The following is a 17,769-nucleotide window of genomic DNA, read 5'->3' as shown; positions in this document are numbered from 1 at the left end:
ATTCATAATGATACATTAATAATGATATCGATAAGATTTTTTTAAATAAAGTAATTGTACAACTACCGTCCGTGAACAGACTAAATCAAACCGAGTCTGGAACATTTTCAAATTTCCCGTTTTGAACGTTCTGTAGGGATTCCGTTTTTACTCCCCCCCCCTTTTTGGCATAGTATTGAAGTGTTTACATGATAGAAGATAAAGTGTCTGTGGTGAGCTTGCAATTACTCTCGAGGGATCTCCCGTTTTCCAGATTCATATACTCACAACAGCAGGTGTCAAGTATTGTGTGGGCAGCTCCTTCCGACACTATAAGTCCTCGCATCCTCAAGGAATTGGCAACTGACATCGCTCCAATTAATACTCAACACCATCTTCACTCTGTCACTTGAAAATAGCACCATCCCTAATGACTGGAAGAAAGCCAATGTATCCCCGGTCTACAAGAAAGTCAGCAGATATAAACCAGAAAACTATCGCCCTATCTCCCTAACGTGCATCTGCTGCAATCTCCTAGAGCACATTGTCACCAGCCACATCATGAACCATGCCGAAAAACAGAAGATTCTCTATCCTCTCCAACACGGCTTCAGAAAGGGCAGATCCTGTGAAACACAGCTTCTTGAATTCACAGATGACATAACCCGGAACATGGAAAATGGCAAACAGACTGATGTTCTCATCATGGACTTCGCCAAGGCCTTCGACAAAGTATGTCACAGCCTTTTATCCCACAAACTGGAGCACTACGGCATCAGAGGCAAGACTAACCTGTGGATTCAGGCTTTCTTAAGCAACCGATCCCAATCTGTGGTCTTGGAAGGGGTTACCTCAAATACAGTATCTGCAGAATCCGGCGTCGCACAGGGCTCAGTTCTTGGGCCGAGTCTGTTCCTGTTCTACATAAATAACACCCCAGAGGGTCTCAACGCAGTCGTCCGACTATTTGCAGATGATACGCTGGCCTACCTTGCCATCACAAACAAGTCTGACTGTTCCACCCTACAAGCTGACCTCGACAAACTAGCTGTCTGGGAAGAGAAATGGAAAATGTCATTCCACCCAGACAAATGCCAAGTCCTCACCATCTCCAAGAAAAAAAGCCCCATCTGCCACAACTACACTCTTCATGGTCATACTCTAGAGCACGTCACATCAGCTAAATACCTTGGATGTACCCTGAATATAAACCTAGACTGGGGCCAACATATAAATAACATCTGTAACAAAGCCAACCGTACCACCAGCTTCCTGCGAAGAAACCTTAACATCGCCTCTACTTCCACCAAAGAAACGGCATCTCTAGTCCGCCCCACAGTGGAGTATGCAAGCACTGTCTTGGACCCCCACGAGAAGGGAGACATACACCGTCTAGACATGGTCCAACGACGTGCTGCACGGTATGTTAAGAACAAGTACCACTACAGGTCCAGTGTCACAGACATGCTTGCAGACCTTGAATGGAAATCATTACAAGAACGTCGCAAGGTGGCCAGACTGATCATGCTCTACAAAGTCATCAACAACAAGATCCATCTAGACAACTCACAACTCATACCCTCTACAAGAAATTCACACAACATATCCTACAAGATTCCCTACTGCCGTACACAATACCGTTAACAATCCTTCTTCCCACGCACCATCAAAGACTGGAACAGCCTACCTCCGGATGCTACGTCAGCCGGTACCGTACTCATCTGTCCCAACTCTATATCTAAACCACACTTATCCGTTTTCTTTAACCTGCACTGTATATATTCCTCACTATTTTTACTCTTTCTTTCCGTCTTGCGCATTAACCTGGCAGTAAACTTCAGTTAGTTGAAGGTGGCCAAGAAGAATCCCCGCTCGGCGGATGGATTGATGCGATGACGGCGTCCGTAAAAAGTATTCGTAAATAGTTAATTAGTCTCGTGTGTTTCTCTAAAAAACAAAAATTAGCCAGTTCAGGTAAAGGTAGGTAAATTTAAATAAGTTTTTTTAAACAAAAATATTGTAATTTATGCAATGTTCTCTATACATCGTTTTCTTTCCTTGATAAATGTTGATATATATTAACGTGAAATTTTCCAAACTGGTATAGAAACCGACTATTCCTATGATTCGGACAAGTTTAGCCTATAGATTCAAAATATGGTTATAAATAGGAATACAAGTAGATGAGCAACAAGCGGTTTTATTATTAAAAATATTTATTGATAATCGCTTAGTTAAAATTAGAGTTTCGTGATAAGCATCGTTTTGTCGTTAAAACGAAATGATTTTCGCCAAAAACAAACATCGTATGCTGTCTTTCAAAAATTTATTGATTTTTAATTTCGATTGTTTCAAAATTGGTTAAATCGCCAAAAATGAAAGACACTGTTTTCCAATTGTACTATCTACTATGTTATTCAGACTTCCCGAAATAAGACTCGGTCATCCAATCAGTGAGCATGTGAGTGTTGTATTTTAAGATGGAAGTGGCTAGCTGTACGGGCCCGTACGGCTAGCCAAAAGTTCTAGCCGTACGTGAGTCACGTACGACTAGCCAGGACGCACTTTCTAGCCGTACGGCACTTTTCAAAATTATATGGAAGTCGAAAATGCATATGTTATTTTGTGTCTTTAAACGAGGATTTAAATCAAGTCTCCGCATTTGTCCTAGTTTGTTCACTTTAATAAAGATGCTCCGCCATTTTGTAAAAAAAAATGAATACTAACAAGCGTTGTATAATCTATCTGTCAAAATTGCATGTTATAAGTTATAACGTTTTTGATTTTCATGCTTATGATTTGTTGTTTTATTTGTATGAAAATTTGTATTTTAGATGAATTATTAAATCTTTTTTGTTAATTAAGAACAAATGGATCGAATAAATAATGATCGGGGTGAAATAAATAAATAAATAAATAAATAAAAAGAATATTGAAAAAAAAAAAACGGTGAAAAGCAAAAAAAAAAAAATAATAATTTTCAAATACAGTAGATAAATATCGAACATAAAAGCACAATCAATTAATTAGCCTTAATTAAAGCCTACCCAGGGACTGACAATAGAATTTTAGAATGCGTTTCACGGAACATGCAAACTTTCCTTAATATATGATGGACAAACTTCTTTACCGTCGGTAATTGACGCAATTATCACAGCCCAACAACGATTATTTCCGGTGTTTTTTTTGTTTGTTTTTTTTTCAATTTAAAAATTAAACTTAATGAAACAAAAGAGGATTATCAAACTATTTCAATTGATGTTATTTAACTGCGATTAATCTCTAAAAAGTAAACATACGAAAGACAATTGCTGTTTCTTGGTTGAAATCCTCGCTTAAAGTCTTAAAATATTGAACATATGCATTTTCAACTTCCATATAATATTGAAAAGTGCCGTACGGCTAGCCAATACAGTGTGTCCTTGCTAGTCGTACGTGACTCACGTACGGCTAGAACTTTTGGCTAGCCGTACGGGCCCTTTTAAGATACATGTAATGATGTAGCTTCAAACGACAAAGTAGCAAAAAAATAAATCTAAAAGTTCCTCCAACAAAACTTTAAAAAAAAAAAAGAAAATAAGAATCCCTAAAGAAAGCCCAAAATGGCAAACTTGAAAAGTTGCATTCAGGCTCGGTTTGATTGAGCCTCACTCACTCACTAAACAGTTCATGAACGGTACTGTCAAGTGCAAACTACCAGGTGTACGAACACTTCTGGTTTTTGCAAGGGAAGGGATCGAAACAAATCCACATTTAAAGTAGGAGTGTCATATTTTAACAGGTACAGTAGGTTTTCAGCGAAAAACAGGTTAGAATATTCAATTATCTGCAGTGTCTATTCTAGAAGGGGGGATGGGGGGATTCACTCATATTTTTGAGAATTCCCCCCTACTTTTTAGAGGCAGGACAAAAATTGTACATAGAAAAAAAAAGGAAAAAGGTCTACAAATGTTATACATTCTTACTTTTCGATAAAAATCCCCCCTATTTTTGGAATCCTAGAATAGTCACTGTTATCTGTAACCGAGGAAGACTACTAAGGTATGAGCCCCCTAATGTATTATCTCTTCAAATAGGCTAGAACCCGTCAACTGCATTAGAACTGAGGGGCGCAGGTTCAAAGCCCAGATTACAGGCAACTTTTTTTCTTTTAGCATTATTTATGTGTCTCTTGGATCACTCTTGGAAAGAATGTTTAATTTTCATGTAATAATTATCATGATTATTTATTGGCTAAATAATGCCAAATTTAATATAAAATATGATACCTGATATTTTCAAAGTCTAATAAAATAAAAACACACGGTAAAAGTCTTTTATATTTGACACGATCAACCAATATACAAGTTGGAGCTCCGTTATAGCGCTCATGTTGGGGTCCATGATCTCTTTAGAAAGACAGTGTTGTAACGAGTAACTTTTTATAACGCTCATTTTGTAATTATAGCGAAAGTATCGCTTTACCCCACCCACCGCCGAAACATATAACGCTTATTAGTGGAAATGATTGCTTACTTACCTATCAATGGATATCTGCAGTCCAAACTTTTTTATATATTATTATTTAATATTTTGTAAAGCTTTACTGAATATGTTTAATATAAACATGAAATTTACGAATTAAAAATATAAACCACAAATGTATTATTGTTTATAAATTTCCAGTAAAACAACGGTGTTAATGTGAGTTACGTGTAGTCATGAAAATTGATACCTAGTTGATGGGACTAAATTAATCGTCTTTTCTGCTGTCTCTTGTGAAAAAATCAGTCATCTTCAACAACTTTTTTGCCGATAGATCAAAAGTGCATGCTTTTTAAAATTAATTGTACGCTTGTGTGATTTACTCAACTCTTCGGTGTTTGCATGTCTTAGCTAACAGTTTGATAGCTGACTGATCAACAGTTCAAAATGAACAAAAGAGCGGATAAACGCTTACCTGTGTATGACTTCCAAGGCCCCCACGGTTACACGTTTAAACGGATCTGTTTCGATTTTCATACGTAAACGTTTACGAAATATTTTACCGTTTAATCGAAATGACCATATTGTCTTACAAAAAATATTAATCATTGCCTGTAATCATGAATTCTATTAATTCTAATTGATTTATTCCAAAGTAAAAAACAGAAAATGGGTGGTTACAAACCTCTAGACAGCATCACCGTGCAATAATCGCTCGTGATATAATACATTTTTGGTAAAGTTGATTTACCTTTGTTGCTCAAGAGCGAAATGGGGATACAATGCAGAAAATGTGTGCCGACTCAATCGTGATGAGCCCTGAACATTATTTATTTGTACATGTATTAAAAATATAAAGTAATTCATCATTTAGCAGCTTGAATACATGGTGAAGTATAGTACATAGAAGTACCACCGTTTAAACGGTATCGTTTCGGTTCTTAACAATCGTGTAAACGTTTACAAAAAATTGTAAACGTGGGAGCCTTACCTTAATGACTTCACACCTTCTGATCATGAGTGACGTAATTATGACTGTTAATGGCACTCGACTGACACATTGAACAAGCGTTATAGTGGATAAGGTGCGGTATTGATATACATGAAAAAAAATTATTATCGGTGAAAAATACGATTTTTTTTTTGGGAGCCAAGGCATGTGAGCGTTGTACTGAGATTAGTGCTATATTGAAGAGCGCTATATCGCGGCTCCAGTGTACTTATAAGAAAATTTAGGAAAACTTTGAAAGCAGCCATCCGTTGTAGTAAATTTTAAGGGTATTTTGAATAAGGCCCGAGTAGAAACAAACATTTTGCTTGTGTGATTTGTTTGCTGAATGCTATTATTTGTTTTATAACAATGATCCATAGGAAAAGATTTTTTATAATGATGATATAATAGATTATTTAGAGATTCTCATTTCTGAAAATTAGCCGTACTAATAGCCAAGTTTTATGTAAAAAAAACCCCATTACTCGTAAACCATATGGTAAATTTTGCATACTGGTGTCCTTAAAGGAATATAACTGACCTATGTTTTCAATTTTACAGTTCCTTATAGCGCCCATTAGGTGGGTCATACCTTAAATCGATTCTAAATATTTCCAAAGTTTTTCTTGACAATTCTTTTGTATTTTAGTTGTATTAAACAATGATCAAGTGCGATACTGCCCTAACTGAAAATAGTTACCCCATATTCAGTTATATATTGTAATCAAATCATTTTGAGAGCAACAAATACGAACAAAATGTTGTATCTTGCAGTGTCTATTCTAGGAGGGGGGATTGGGGGATTCACTCATATTTTTGAGAATTCCCCCCTATTTTTTCAGAGGCAGGGGGAAAATTTTAAAAAGAGAAAGAAGGGAAAGATCAACAAATGTAATAAATTCTCAGTTTGCGACAAAAATCCCCCGTTTTTCGAATCCTAGAATAGACACTGATCTTGTCATGAAGAAACAGAGGTTACGTTGAAAATCTTGAAGATTTTATAGTATAGTTGAATGTTTAACACGGTTATTGGGTGGTTATTTAAACATTCAGCATTTTTTCTAACCCTGACCAGGGCCTTTTTACCTTCTATAACAGGGGCCGGTATAGGGCTGCTTCCCCAAAGAAAATTTCTTTAAAATCATGCAGTTTTCCCCAAAAATTGAATTTACATCAAGTTTTTTCTTCCCCTTTTGCAAATATACCTTGTAATTTTTCCCCAAAATTAAGGGCTGGGCTGCTTCCCCAAACTGTGAAAAAAAGCCCTGCTGACACCACTATCTTCTGGTGTGTCATGCCCGAAAGTCTCATCATTAAAGTTTCGTAATTAAAACTATACAGTATACTGGATTTAAAAAATGATAAAAATAAGATGGTAATAATTCATGGAAGGTAACAGATAAATTCTAGAGAATAAAATAAGTGTTCGGCCAGAAATATTATACAGAATGTAAATGTGTCTGAAGTATTATAGTCAGTGTGCTCTGTCACTACAGAATTATATTTTGCCAATTAATAGACAAAGGGGGATAACAGATATTTGTAACTATTGGATTTGCTGTTATTATTGGATCACTGAAGATGATTAGTTGATTAGTTAAAGGATAGTGTAACTGTAATAGAATAATAGGCTAGTGAGATGAATCACTCATTCACTAGTTCTTTAATGAGCATGGTATTAAAGGCCCATTATGCCTTAGAAAACAGAGCTCCAGATAATTTTTTTGGCCAAGGGGTTTTTACCCCTCAAAATTTAGAGTGAGGGGTAAAATGCAAATTCTGAAAAACTTAAGGGGTAAAATCTGTCAAAAAAGCATTTTGCATTTTTTTAAACAAATTAAACTTATATTTTTTGTTTGTTTGTTTATTTTCTCATTTTTTTAGAAAAAACATTTACAAATAAAATACTGATTCAATGTCAAACAATATAAAACATGCCCTGTAAAGTCAGACTTCCAGAGTATACTGGAACTCAAGTTTAGGAAACACATCAAAATTATCAAGGCTTCCATTTTCAAAATTTGGAAGTCAAAGACTTCAAAATCTCTGATGTTGGAAGTCACATTATATAGGTAAAGAAGGTAGAGTATAAAATTTTTGGAAGTCACAGGCCAAAATAGAGGAGTAAATGACTCCCAAACTTCCACTAGTGGAGGCCCTGAAATTATTTTATTTCTTATGAGTCAATATTTTTCTTTCTTTATTTCTGTTGGCATGTACCTTATCATGCACTCCAGTTTGAACAATTATAGTTGAAATTAGAATTAAAAAAAATAAACAAGATTTTTTTATCTTTCCTTAAAAAAGTATGGGTCTGAGAGAAAATTGTCCGTAACTGTAGACTGGGTACGAAAATATTGAGTACAAAACTGCAGGTGAAAAACATGTTATTATGTTCCAACAAAATTAAGAGAAAGAAAGTAAAAGATATTTTTGTTTATATTGAGGCATAAGCATGTAAATAGATGCCTAACAAACTTGATACTATGTTAACTCCTACAATGATTATCTGGCACAAATTTTATCAATAATTGCAGAGGTTGATCTACAGGAGTTACCTCCCTTCTGTACTTCCTGCTACTTTCGTTTTTAACATGCGTTGTTGACAACAGAATTTTAAAAAATGGAAATATATTGTATTTTAATGCTCAAAACATCTTCTTTCTAAATATCAAATGTTTACACTAGAATTATTCTTTCACGCTTAAATTTTGACATACAAGCGTATTTTCATTTTGTTGTGCGTAACTTTGACACACGAATTTTGAAATTGATGCGTATTTTAGATTTTCTATGCGTATTTTACGCTTATACGCACGCTATCTGGAGCTCTGGAAAAGCTTTTTTTTATTCTCGAAAGCTTTTTATTTTCGGTGTTCGACCATAGGTTTTAAAAGTTACTCATTAACCAATTATTTGAATCATCTTTTGCTTCTATTGCTTTGGCAATCAGTAAAATCAAAGTGATAAAGTATTGTATATGGAAGTCAAAATACTACTTTGTTTACATTTTGCTACCTTTATAATTAAGTAATTTTTATATTACCCTTTGTTTTCTTGAGGTGATTAGCATGTAACATGCTAAAAAAAACAACATTTTTTATTCCTGTAAAACTCCTGATTACCCTTGCTGTAAAAAGAAAATTTTTATTTGTTTCTTAGGCTATATTGTATAAGATCATGTTTCATTCTTTCTTTTTAAGTCATACCTGGAAACCTGTTGAAAAATAAAATATTTGGAAAAGAGGGGGATTAAACTTTTGATCCTCTTGTTTGTTGCCAGGCAATGTTACCAGCAGATCTTCTGCCACACTCACAGCTGCACCTGGTCTGTTTGAAAAATCAAACTATTATTATATTCACATTTTAACATGTGCCATGGATATGATTTTTGTTAAATTCACATTTATCCTATGGGTTCTTCTTCTGATTTCGACAGCCAGGTTATAAAACACATGATTTTAAAATATTAAATATGAAAATAAATGTAAAATAAATATAAATAGCCATTAATAAAAGTGTGGAACATAAATATTTAATACCTTAAATCTTAAAATGTAATAAATTTTTTTTCCATATTTTATTCAAATCGTATGAGTTTCTTAGACTGAAGATTTACTTTAAATAATAATAATAAAGATGGAATAAGAAAACCGTATACTTAAGCAATTTAGCAAATTTATGTGAATACCACAAATTACAGTATTATGAATGAAGTTTCAATTTTCCTTCAATTGCTATCATGAATGAAAAGTTAAAAACAACTACAATAATTGCTTGACCTTTACCCTGCTGATGCTTTTTCCAGCAAACAAATTGCACCTCTGCATGGTCAGACCAGGCTCTACTATCGGGTGTCAAACTTGAAATTTTCGACTTGATACCACCAAAATTGATAATGGTCTGTTCCAGAATGGAAACAGGACAAGTTCATTTAAGAAATTTGGCATGTTCAGGGTTGATAATTTAATGCTACAAAAACAGTTTGTGGGGAGAATCTTCTTTTTTCTTCATAATTTTTTAGGTATGATTTACTCCAATCCATTGTGACACTTAGATTAAAAAAAAGATTACATTTTTATAATTTATTTAGCTTTGAAAATTTTTTAATAAATTGATTGGTTTTTTTGGTTTATGGAAATAAAGTCATAAATTTCCATGGCAACTGTTTTACGCTTTAATGACTGCCGGACTGAGGTTGAAACCACATTTAGGTCTTTGTCTGGTAAACCAAGTAATTAGTAATATTGCATAACAGGTTTTTGTGTATTTTAGATGAATAGGCTGACATATTGCATTTTCAGATTTACCCATGATAAGCAGATTGAAGTAACCGGTTTGATTCGTATCTTGAGCTAATTGACACAAGGTTAATGTAGTCAGATTTTACTATTTTGTTACAAGTTGAGTGTGCAGTTAATCAGATATTAGAAATTATTTTTTGATATGAAAAAAAAAAGTTATGATTTATGACTTCTATTGAAAGTGTCTTTTAGTAATTGAATCCGTAATTTATCTCAGCTGAACTTGGAAGATGTCTGGTTATTAAAAAGAGGGTTAAGTTTGTTTTTCACCAGTTTTATAATTATGCTCCCATAAATATTGCAGAGGCGACTTGCCCTAGTAACAGTCTTTCCATCCAATTGCCACACTTGCTTGTCATTACGTATTTTTTTAAATAAAATTTAAAGAACTTCATTGAGGTAAACATAGTTGTTTTTTTTTTTTAAGATTTATATGCAAATCTATGTCACCAATAACTTGCCTATATGTACAAAATTCGAGATTATTCGCTCACTCTGTTTTTCCAGAATAATTACTCTAATTGAAGAAATTGATCCATAAATGGACAGCGAACGTTTAAATGCTTTTAACGAAATTCAAGCTAAAATTAGTACAAAAATGTGATTTTTTATTTGATTCTTAGAGTATTTTTAGCAGTTGTGAACTCTTAGAAATCTTGTCTGAGCTTCTCCAATCATTTGAATTTTCTGTTTACTTAAAACAGAAGTTAAATTTACAAAGAATTAATTTGAAAAAATTGCTTGCTTCCTTACTGAATTTCTTGTAAGAATGAAGGAACTCTGTGATGTTGCACGTTAACTTTTGAAGACAGTTGAACATTATGATTATGTGAGATATTATATAATCATATGTCATCAGACATAATGCTGAAGTAATGTCAGATTTTATTATTCCTAATTCAAGGAAATAAAATTATTTTCATTTTGTTACATTTAAATGAACTGTGCCATAGAAAATTGTAATCTTACATTCTAAGTTGTAATATTGTGCTTATTGGTATTTTATTTGATGCTCTGTGAGTTCTTCCATATTTGTTTAAAACATTGTAAAAATTCCCAATTTTGGGCGTTGGGCCATAATCCCAAAATGCTGTAGAAAAAAAACGGTATTTGTCAAGATATTTAAGTTATCCTATATATAAACATTATGCAGAATAACAAAGGAGAAAGTATGCAGTTAGAATAGATAAATTTACTGTAAAATATGGGGCATAACAGATATATTGTAAAGTTACAGCAAAATACACAGTGAGGACCTATCAAGATCATTATCATCATTTATAATTGAGCCGCGTCATGACAAAACCAACATAATGCGTTTGCGACCAGCATGGATCCAGACCAGCCTACGCATCCACGCAGTCTGATCAGGATCCATGCTGTTCGCTATCAGTTTCTCTACTTGTATTAGGGTTGGCAAGCGAACAGCATGGATCCTGATCAGATTGCGCGGATGCGCAGGCTGGTCTGGATCCATGCTGGTCGCAAACACACTATGTTGGTTTTGTCATGACGCAGTTCATATGTTTCATTCATTATTGAAGTGTTACTATTAGGTAATAAATGTTTCAATAAGTTTTGGTAACTATGATTGAGTCAGTTCCTTTTGTTAGTCCCCTACCGGTTTACCGGAGGGGACTTTAGGTTTACCCTCCGTCCGTCTGTCCGTCCGTCTGTCCATCCGTCTGTCTGTCAGTCCGTCAGTCCGTCCGTCCACAAAACTGGATCCCGCGATAACTTGAAAAGTACTGAAAATATTTTTATGAAACTTGGTATATGGATAGATGGCAGTATGGAGATTATGCACGTCTTTTTCTTTTCTTCCTATGTTGAAAATTCTGGTTGCTATGGCAACAAATAGGCTGAAAATATGGCAAATTTTACACATAAACTGGATCCAGTGATAATGCAAAACGTACTGGAAATATTTTTATGAAACTTGACATATGGGTAGATGGCAGTCTTGGGATTATGCACGTCTTTTTCTTTTCTTCCTATGTTGAAAATTCTGGTTGCTATGGCAACAAATAGGCTGAAATTATGGCAAATTTTACACATAAACTGGATCCAGTGATAAAGCAAAAAGTACTGGAAATATTTTTATGAAACTTGACATATGGGTAGATGGCAGTCTTGAGATTATGCACGTCTTTTTCTTTTCTTCCTATGTTGAGAATTCTGGTTGCTATGGCAACAAATAGGCTGAAATTATGGCAAATTTTACACATAAACTGGATCCAGTGATAAAGCAAAACGTACTGGAAATATTTTTATGAAACTTGACATAATTATGGGTAGATGGCAGTCTTGAGATTATGCACATCTTTTTCTTTTCTTCCTATGTTGAGAATTCTGGTTGCTATGGCAACACATAGACTAAAAATATGGCAAATTTTACACATAAACTGAATCCAGTGATAACTCAAAAAGTACTGGAAATATTTTTATGAAACTTGACATATGGGTAGATAGCAGTCTTGAGATCATGCATGTCTTATCTGTTCTTCCTATTTTGAAAAAATATCAGTTGCCTTGGCAACAAATAGGCTTAAAACATGGCAAATATAACAATATTCGTGATTAGTCAAAAAGAGCTGAAAATTTTTATGAAATTGCATCTTTAATTCAAGAGTTATCTCCTCTTTAATTTTTCATGTTGTTCAATTTGTTAAAATGCATAATATTGTTTAATTTTATTTCAAACTAAAGTATTTTAGATAAGTATGTTTAATTTAAAAAAAAAAGCAAATAATCCTGTACATGTTTATAAAATGCTTTGTACATACATGTGTTAGTTGTATTTCTTTAATCTATGAAAATCTGTTTTTGAATTACCCTTATATAGTCGTCAGATCATGGTTTGCTCTGTGTGCTAATCAGTCAGTACAAATATTTCAAAATTTACCCTTTAACCTTTTCCCTTATATAAGCATGTTTCGACGGCTTTTTGCCCCCCCCCCTTTTTTGAGGCCTCAAACAGTGAAAAAATGTCCTATTTAGGCCCCAAACACTGTCTTTTGTTTGAGAAATGTTGTTAAAAAAAGTGACCATTTTTTCGGCGCCGTCCCCCATCCAAATATTACATCAGGGGGTTGCCAGAAAGGGGATGTGCCCCCTTCTGTTTGGGGGGTTTGAAGGGGGGCGGAGTCCCCCTCATCGCCAAGAAAATTTTGGACTTGTGAGAGGCTTAAAATGACCCCAGGTCGATCATAAGGTAACGTGTAACCAACGCTGAAAAGCCTTTGACTCTATCTCAATCCCTTGAGAAGTTGCAGCACTTTGAAATAAATTTTGATGGAAAAAATCCATGGTTCGCAGGGGCCTTGAAAAGTCCTTGAATTTGGTTTCAACCTTGAAAAGTCCTTGAATTCAGGGTTGCCTTGAAAAAACACTAAAATTGTCCTTGAATTTCAGTAAACCCCCTTGAATTTCGATAAAATGCCTTGAAAATCCAAAAGGGTATAAAACCTGTCGCTGTAAAGGTCAGGCAAATTTTCCGCTACAAATCGGACATGTGAACGAAGGCAGCCAGATGGAGTGCGCCCATTTGGATCTGTTTTAGTAGTGTTTAGCCAGCGTTACGGTTTTGGCACGGATTTTAACAAGCACTTGTGTATGACGTCATCGCAAATTGTGTACAAAATGTCAGCTTCCATTGCGAAGTAAAAAATGGGAAAATACACTAAGAAATGTACGTTTCAGCTCAAATGGCTTCAACAATACAGTTGGGTAAAACAAGTTATACAAGACCCACGAAAAGCACAATGTACCATGTGTATGAAAACCATTGATTTGTCGCAAATGGGAGAGAGTGCATTAACATCGCATGCGAGGAGTGCAAAGCACCTAAAAAATCTAGACATCAAGTCGTCATTGACGAAGTGTGGCCTTGCATTTGTCAGACAGGAAGGAACTATAAATGTCAAAACTGAAAATTGCAGTAGATCTGATTCAAATAATAACATTGTGCCATCCCAATCCACAACGGAGATGACAGTAGAGAACTTAAAGCAACAGTCTCTTGTAGCTCAGGGGATAATCTACGACCATGTAACACATGTTGCTGGTGTCCTGGAAGTGCCATTAACTCAGCAGCTAATGGCATCAGTCTCTGCTGCATCATCTAAATACAAGCTGTATTTAGATAAACAAAGAGAAGAGAAGATGGCAGCTGAGAGGCAATTGAAGAGGAAGTCTGACCTTGATGCTATTGAAGATCTCAAGAAAAAGAAGGCAAGACTTCAAACTGATATCACCATTCTAGAAGAAAAATCTGAAAAACTGTTGGAAAAGGCTGAGAAAACTGGAAAAATAACATTTGTGACTGAATCAAACATTCTAAGAAAGGGCTTCAAACAAAAGAAACTGGAAGTTGAGGAAATAGGAAGAGAAATCCAAAAAAAGAAAGGAAAAACTAGATAGAGTTGTGTGAATTTACTCAATCACCTATATGTTACAGTTTTGGTGTTCATATATTCTACTGACTGTGCTGATTTTCTAAATATAGTCACTGTTTTGCAATTCTAGTCATTTGAACCTTAAATTGAAATACACGTTTTATTTACATGTTTTATATCACAGATATGGTTGTAAAAGTATAATTTTAAATAAGATCAATTGCAATAAAAATGTATATCACAGATATGGTTGTAAAAGTATAATTTTAAATAAGATCAATCGGGAAAAAAATGCCTTGAAAATGACAATTTTACCTTGAAAAGTCCTTGAAAAGTCCTTGAATTTTGATTTGAGAATTTGGTATGAACCATGAAATCGAGGCAAAAAAGTGATTTTTGGCTATTTTGAGATGTCCCCTTGTTGCCATGGTAACAGGAAATTTAAGACTGAGCATGTCGTTACAAAGGCAATGGTCCAGTCAACATTTGTGCCAAGTTTGATTAGTATTGAAGCATTTTTCATAGTTTCATAGCAGTTTGAACTTGTAACAGGAGGCTTTTCAGTGAAAATGGCCATTTTTCACAATATGCTCATGGGGGAAAGGGTTTAAAGTCGATGATGAATGGTCCAGAGTGAAAAATGGACAAGCCCATTTCAGATATTAAGCATGGTAAGGTTTAATATGAAAGCTTTAGGGCTAGTAGTATAGTTGGCGTTCATTCTTGAGAGAGTCATAATTTACAATGATAAAATTGTTGACTTTTTTCTGATTTTGAGGTCGTTGTAGAAATAAGGTTATGATAAATTGATAAAACACATGTGCCTTAGTGTTTTTATTTTGGATTTGCAAAAAAGATAAGATTGGAACAGAAATTTATGTGGCAATGGTCAATAGAACATGCATTATTCTAGGATCTGATTTAGATTTACATTCTGATATGCCTCTTTAGCATGTTAAACATGTACTTTAATATGAATAAATTTGCATTTTTCTGATGACAAAATTAATTCAAGATTCAGCTGATTTTATCACAGGGATTTTGCACTTGTTTTTACCAAACTTGAATATAAAATGAGCCGCGTCACAATAAAACCAACGTAATGCGTTTGCGACCAGCATGGATCCAGACCAGCCTGCGCATCCGCGCAGTCTGATCAGGATCCATACTGTTCGCTTACAAACCCTATTAAAAGTAGAGAAATTGATAGCGAACAGCATGGATCCTGATCCATGCTGGTCGCAAACCCATTATGTTGGCTTTGTCGTGACGCGGCTCAAATATCTCAGTCTGATTTTTAAAATCCTAGCATTATGCACAAAAATTAACAATTTAAGCTTGTATGTGATTAATTTAAAGTTAATAATGTTAAAATAGATTATTGAATAACTTGAATACTTGTCAGTGTATTTACAATGTTTAAAATCACAACACAAAACAAGTCCCAATACATTTTCATCTAGATCATGTGTTTTGATCGATCTTATACACATGTGGTAAAAAATTTCTTCAGAACTACTATGACCAGAGCATAGTCTTTATATTTTTGCAATTAGCATCACCTTGTATTCCACTACAAACAGTATATCTTAAGGGTCTAAATATTGCAGAAAATTACAATTCCTATAGCATTGACAGGACTAGAATTAAATTTTTTTTGCAGTTGAACATTTACGAGAACTTTCAACTTGTTATAAATATTAACTTTATAACCTCAGATCCCCTTTCAAAATTCCACTTATTAGTTCCGCAGGGCACACACATTCTTTTACTTGGGGACAATATGCCACTTTTCATGGAATGGCACTACTGTGTCACATTGAAGGTTCCATGATATGAACACATCTTCTGCGGATTTTCTTAATTCAAATTTCACAATTTTCGTGTCAAAATGTTGAATTCTGCTTAAGCAACATTTTCAATTTTGCCATGTTGGGCTTTCTTTAGGGATTCTGTTTTTCTCTATTTTGTTATAAATATTGACATGCATTTTGTATGGTTTGGATTCTGATACTAAACTATCAAGTACATGTAAATGACCTCAAACCATCTGCAAAGTGCTTTTTTTCAAAGGAGCTTTGTCCTATCTACTAATGTGTGTTTGGCCATCAAATTTTTTTTTTTATCAATAAATCTCTTATGGCTGATGACAAACTGAATTAACCTGTATTACTGCACAGGGGTATTGGCAGTGAAATGCATTGTCTACATCATGACAGTGTGAAATTTCCATTGGTTTACCTAATTAGATACTGACAGTATGTAATTTGCTAAAATCGTTCCCAATTAATGATTTTAGTAAGCACAGTAAATCTGACTGTTGTAGCCTTGGTGTAGTAAACAGGGTAGATTGAATCCCGCACTAGTATAAGCACAGCTCTGATTGGCTTAAAACCGCATCCGTGGTTGACGGGTTAGAGTCGATGACTTCTAAGCCAGTTATCTCTCTAGCGTGGGTTCGATCCCCGGGAGATGCTTTGGTAGTTTAGTGCGGAGGAAGGTAGTCTAGCACTGGTGTAACTCTCCAGGAACGATGGTTCGGAAACTACCCGCCTATATGACTGAAATACTGTTGGAAAAAGGCGTAAAATGACACAAACAAACAAACTGATTGGCTAATGATCTCTACAGCAGTAAAAGCAAAGCTATAATTGGCTAATGATCTGTAAAGCAGATAAGGAAACAGCTCTTATATATAGTATAGCAGTAATTAATTGCTTGTTACAATAAAAAACGTTTTTTAGCAGATATATGGTTGCTAATCATTATATTTTGTTAATGAATTTTGCAGTTCCATGATACCAGCAATATGAACGCATTTGCAGCTATTTCTAAATTAGAAATTTCCCCATTACCATGTTATAAGGTTATATTCTGTTTAAACCAGTGCTAGCTGGTGTGGACCGTAGCTTTCCAGTAATGTTCATGAACAGGCTCAATCGGAGGGAGTCTACAACATTTCCAGTCTTTCTTTAGGGATTCTATTTCTGTCTATTTATAATTCAAGCCCTGTTAGATATTTAGCATGTAGTGTTTCCTAGCATTTATTACCTCTATAAATAATTTATAGATCATGAAGCTTGTGTTAAAAAGGGCATACCCATTTTGATTCGGTTACTCACAAATAGAAGAATTGTAACCTTTTAAAGCCATTTATTGCTGGTGATATTGCTCTTTTTGTACTAACTGATAACTTGAAGACTGATACCCCTGGCTAGTATAAAGATATTATTAATCAGTTTCTAGAATACCAAGATTCATAAAAATTGCAGTATAGAGTTCTTATCCAGTCAAATGTAATAAAGTCAGGCACAGTTGTGGATAGGTGATGCATCGTCATTGGCTGAAACTCGTGTTTTCTTTTCAGCAACTTCAGTTTTTTCTGTAAATATCATTATAATATAACATTATGTGACATACAGTTTATTCCATTGTGTTTCTGATATAAAAAAAGAAATGAAGTTTCTTGTCTATAACATTTCTTGTACTATGCTTTCCTCATGAAGCCCATTATGTCTCTAAATTAGTGAAATGACAGCAGCATCTTGCTGTAGCTGTCAAATATAAATGTATAATGGTAATGAGAGAACTGATTAATTTTACCAGCACAATAAAGGCATTTGATTGTGCCACT

At 34.5% G+C, this 17,769-nt stretch overlaps 1 protein-coding gene across 1 annotated transcript in view; it reads left to right on the top strand.

The window, feature by feature from the left end:
- Positions 1–1,838: 1,838 nt before the first annotated feature.
- LOC132722725 (thymocyte selection-associated high mobility group box protein TOX-like) overlaps positions 1,839–17,769 on the top strand; it is a 72,728-nt gene continuing 56,797 nt past the window's right edge. The window contains exon 1 of the mRNA XM_060707258.1: positions 1,839–1,959. The gene's annotated coding sequence lies outside the window, so the exon portion shown is untranslated. The remainder of the gene's footprint in view (positions 1,960–17,769) is intronic.

This window comes from Ruditapes philippinarum, unplaced genomic scaffold, assembly GCF_026571515.1.
Source record: "Ruditapes philippinarum isolate M1 unplaced genomic scaffold, ASM2657151v2 ctg147_1_1_1_1, whole genome shotgun sequence".
Lineage (NCBI taxonomy): Eukaryota > Metazoa > Mollusca > Bivalvia > Venerida > Veneridae > Ruditapes > Ruditapes philippinarum.
This window is presented reverse-complemented; position numbering and strand designations above follow the sequence as displayed.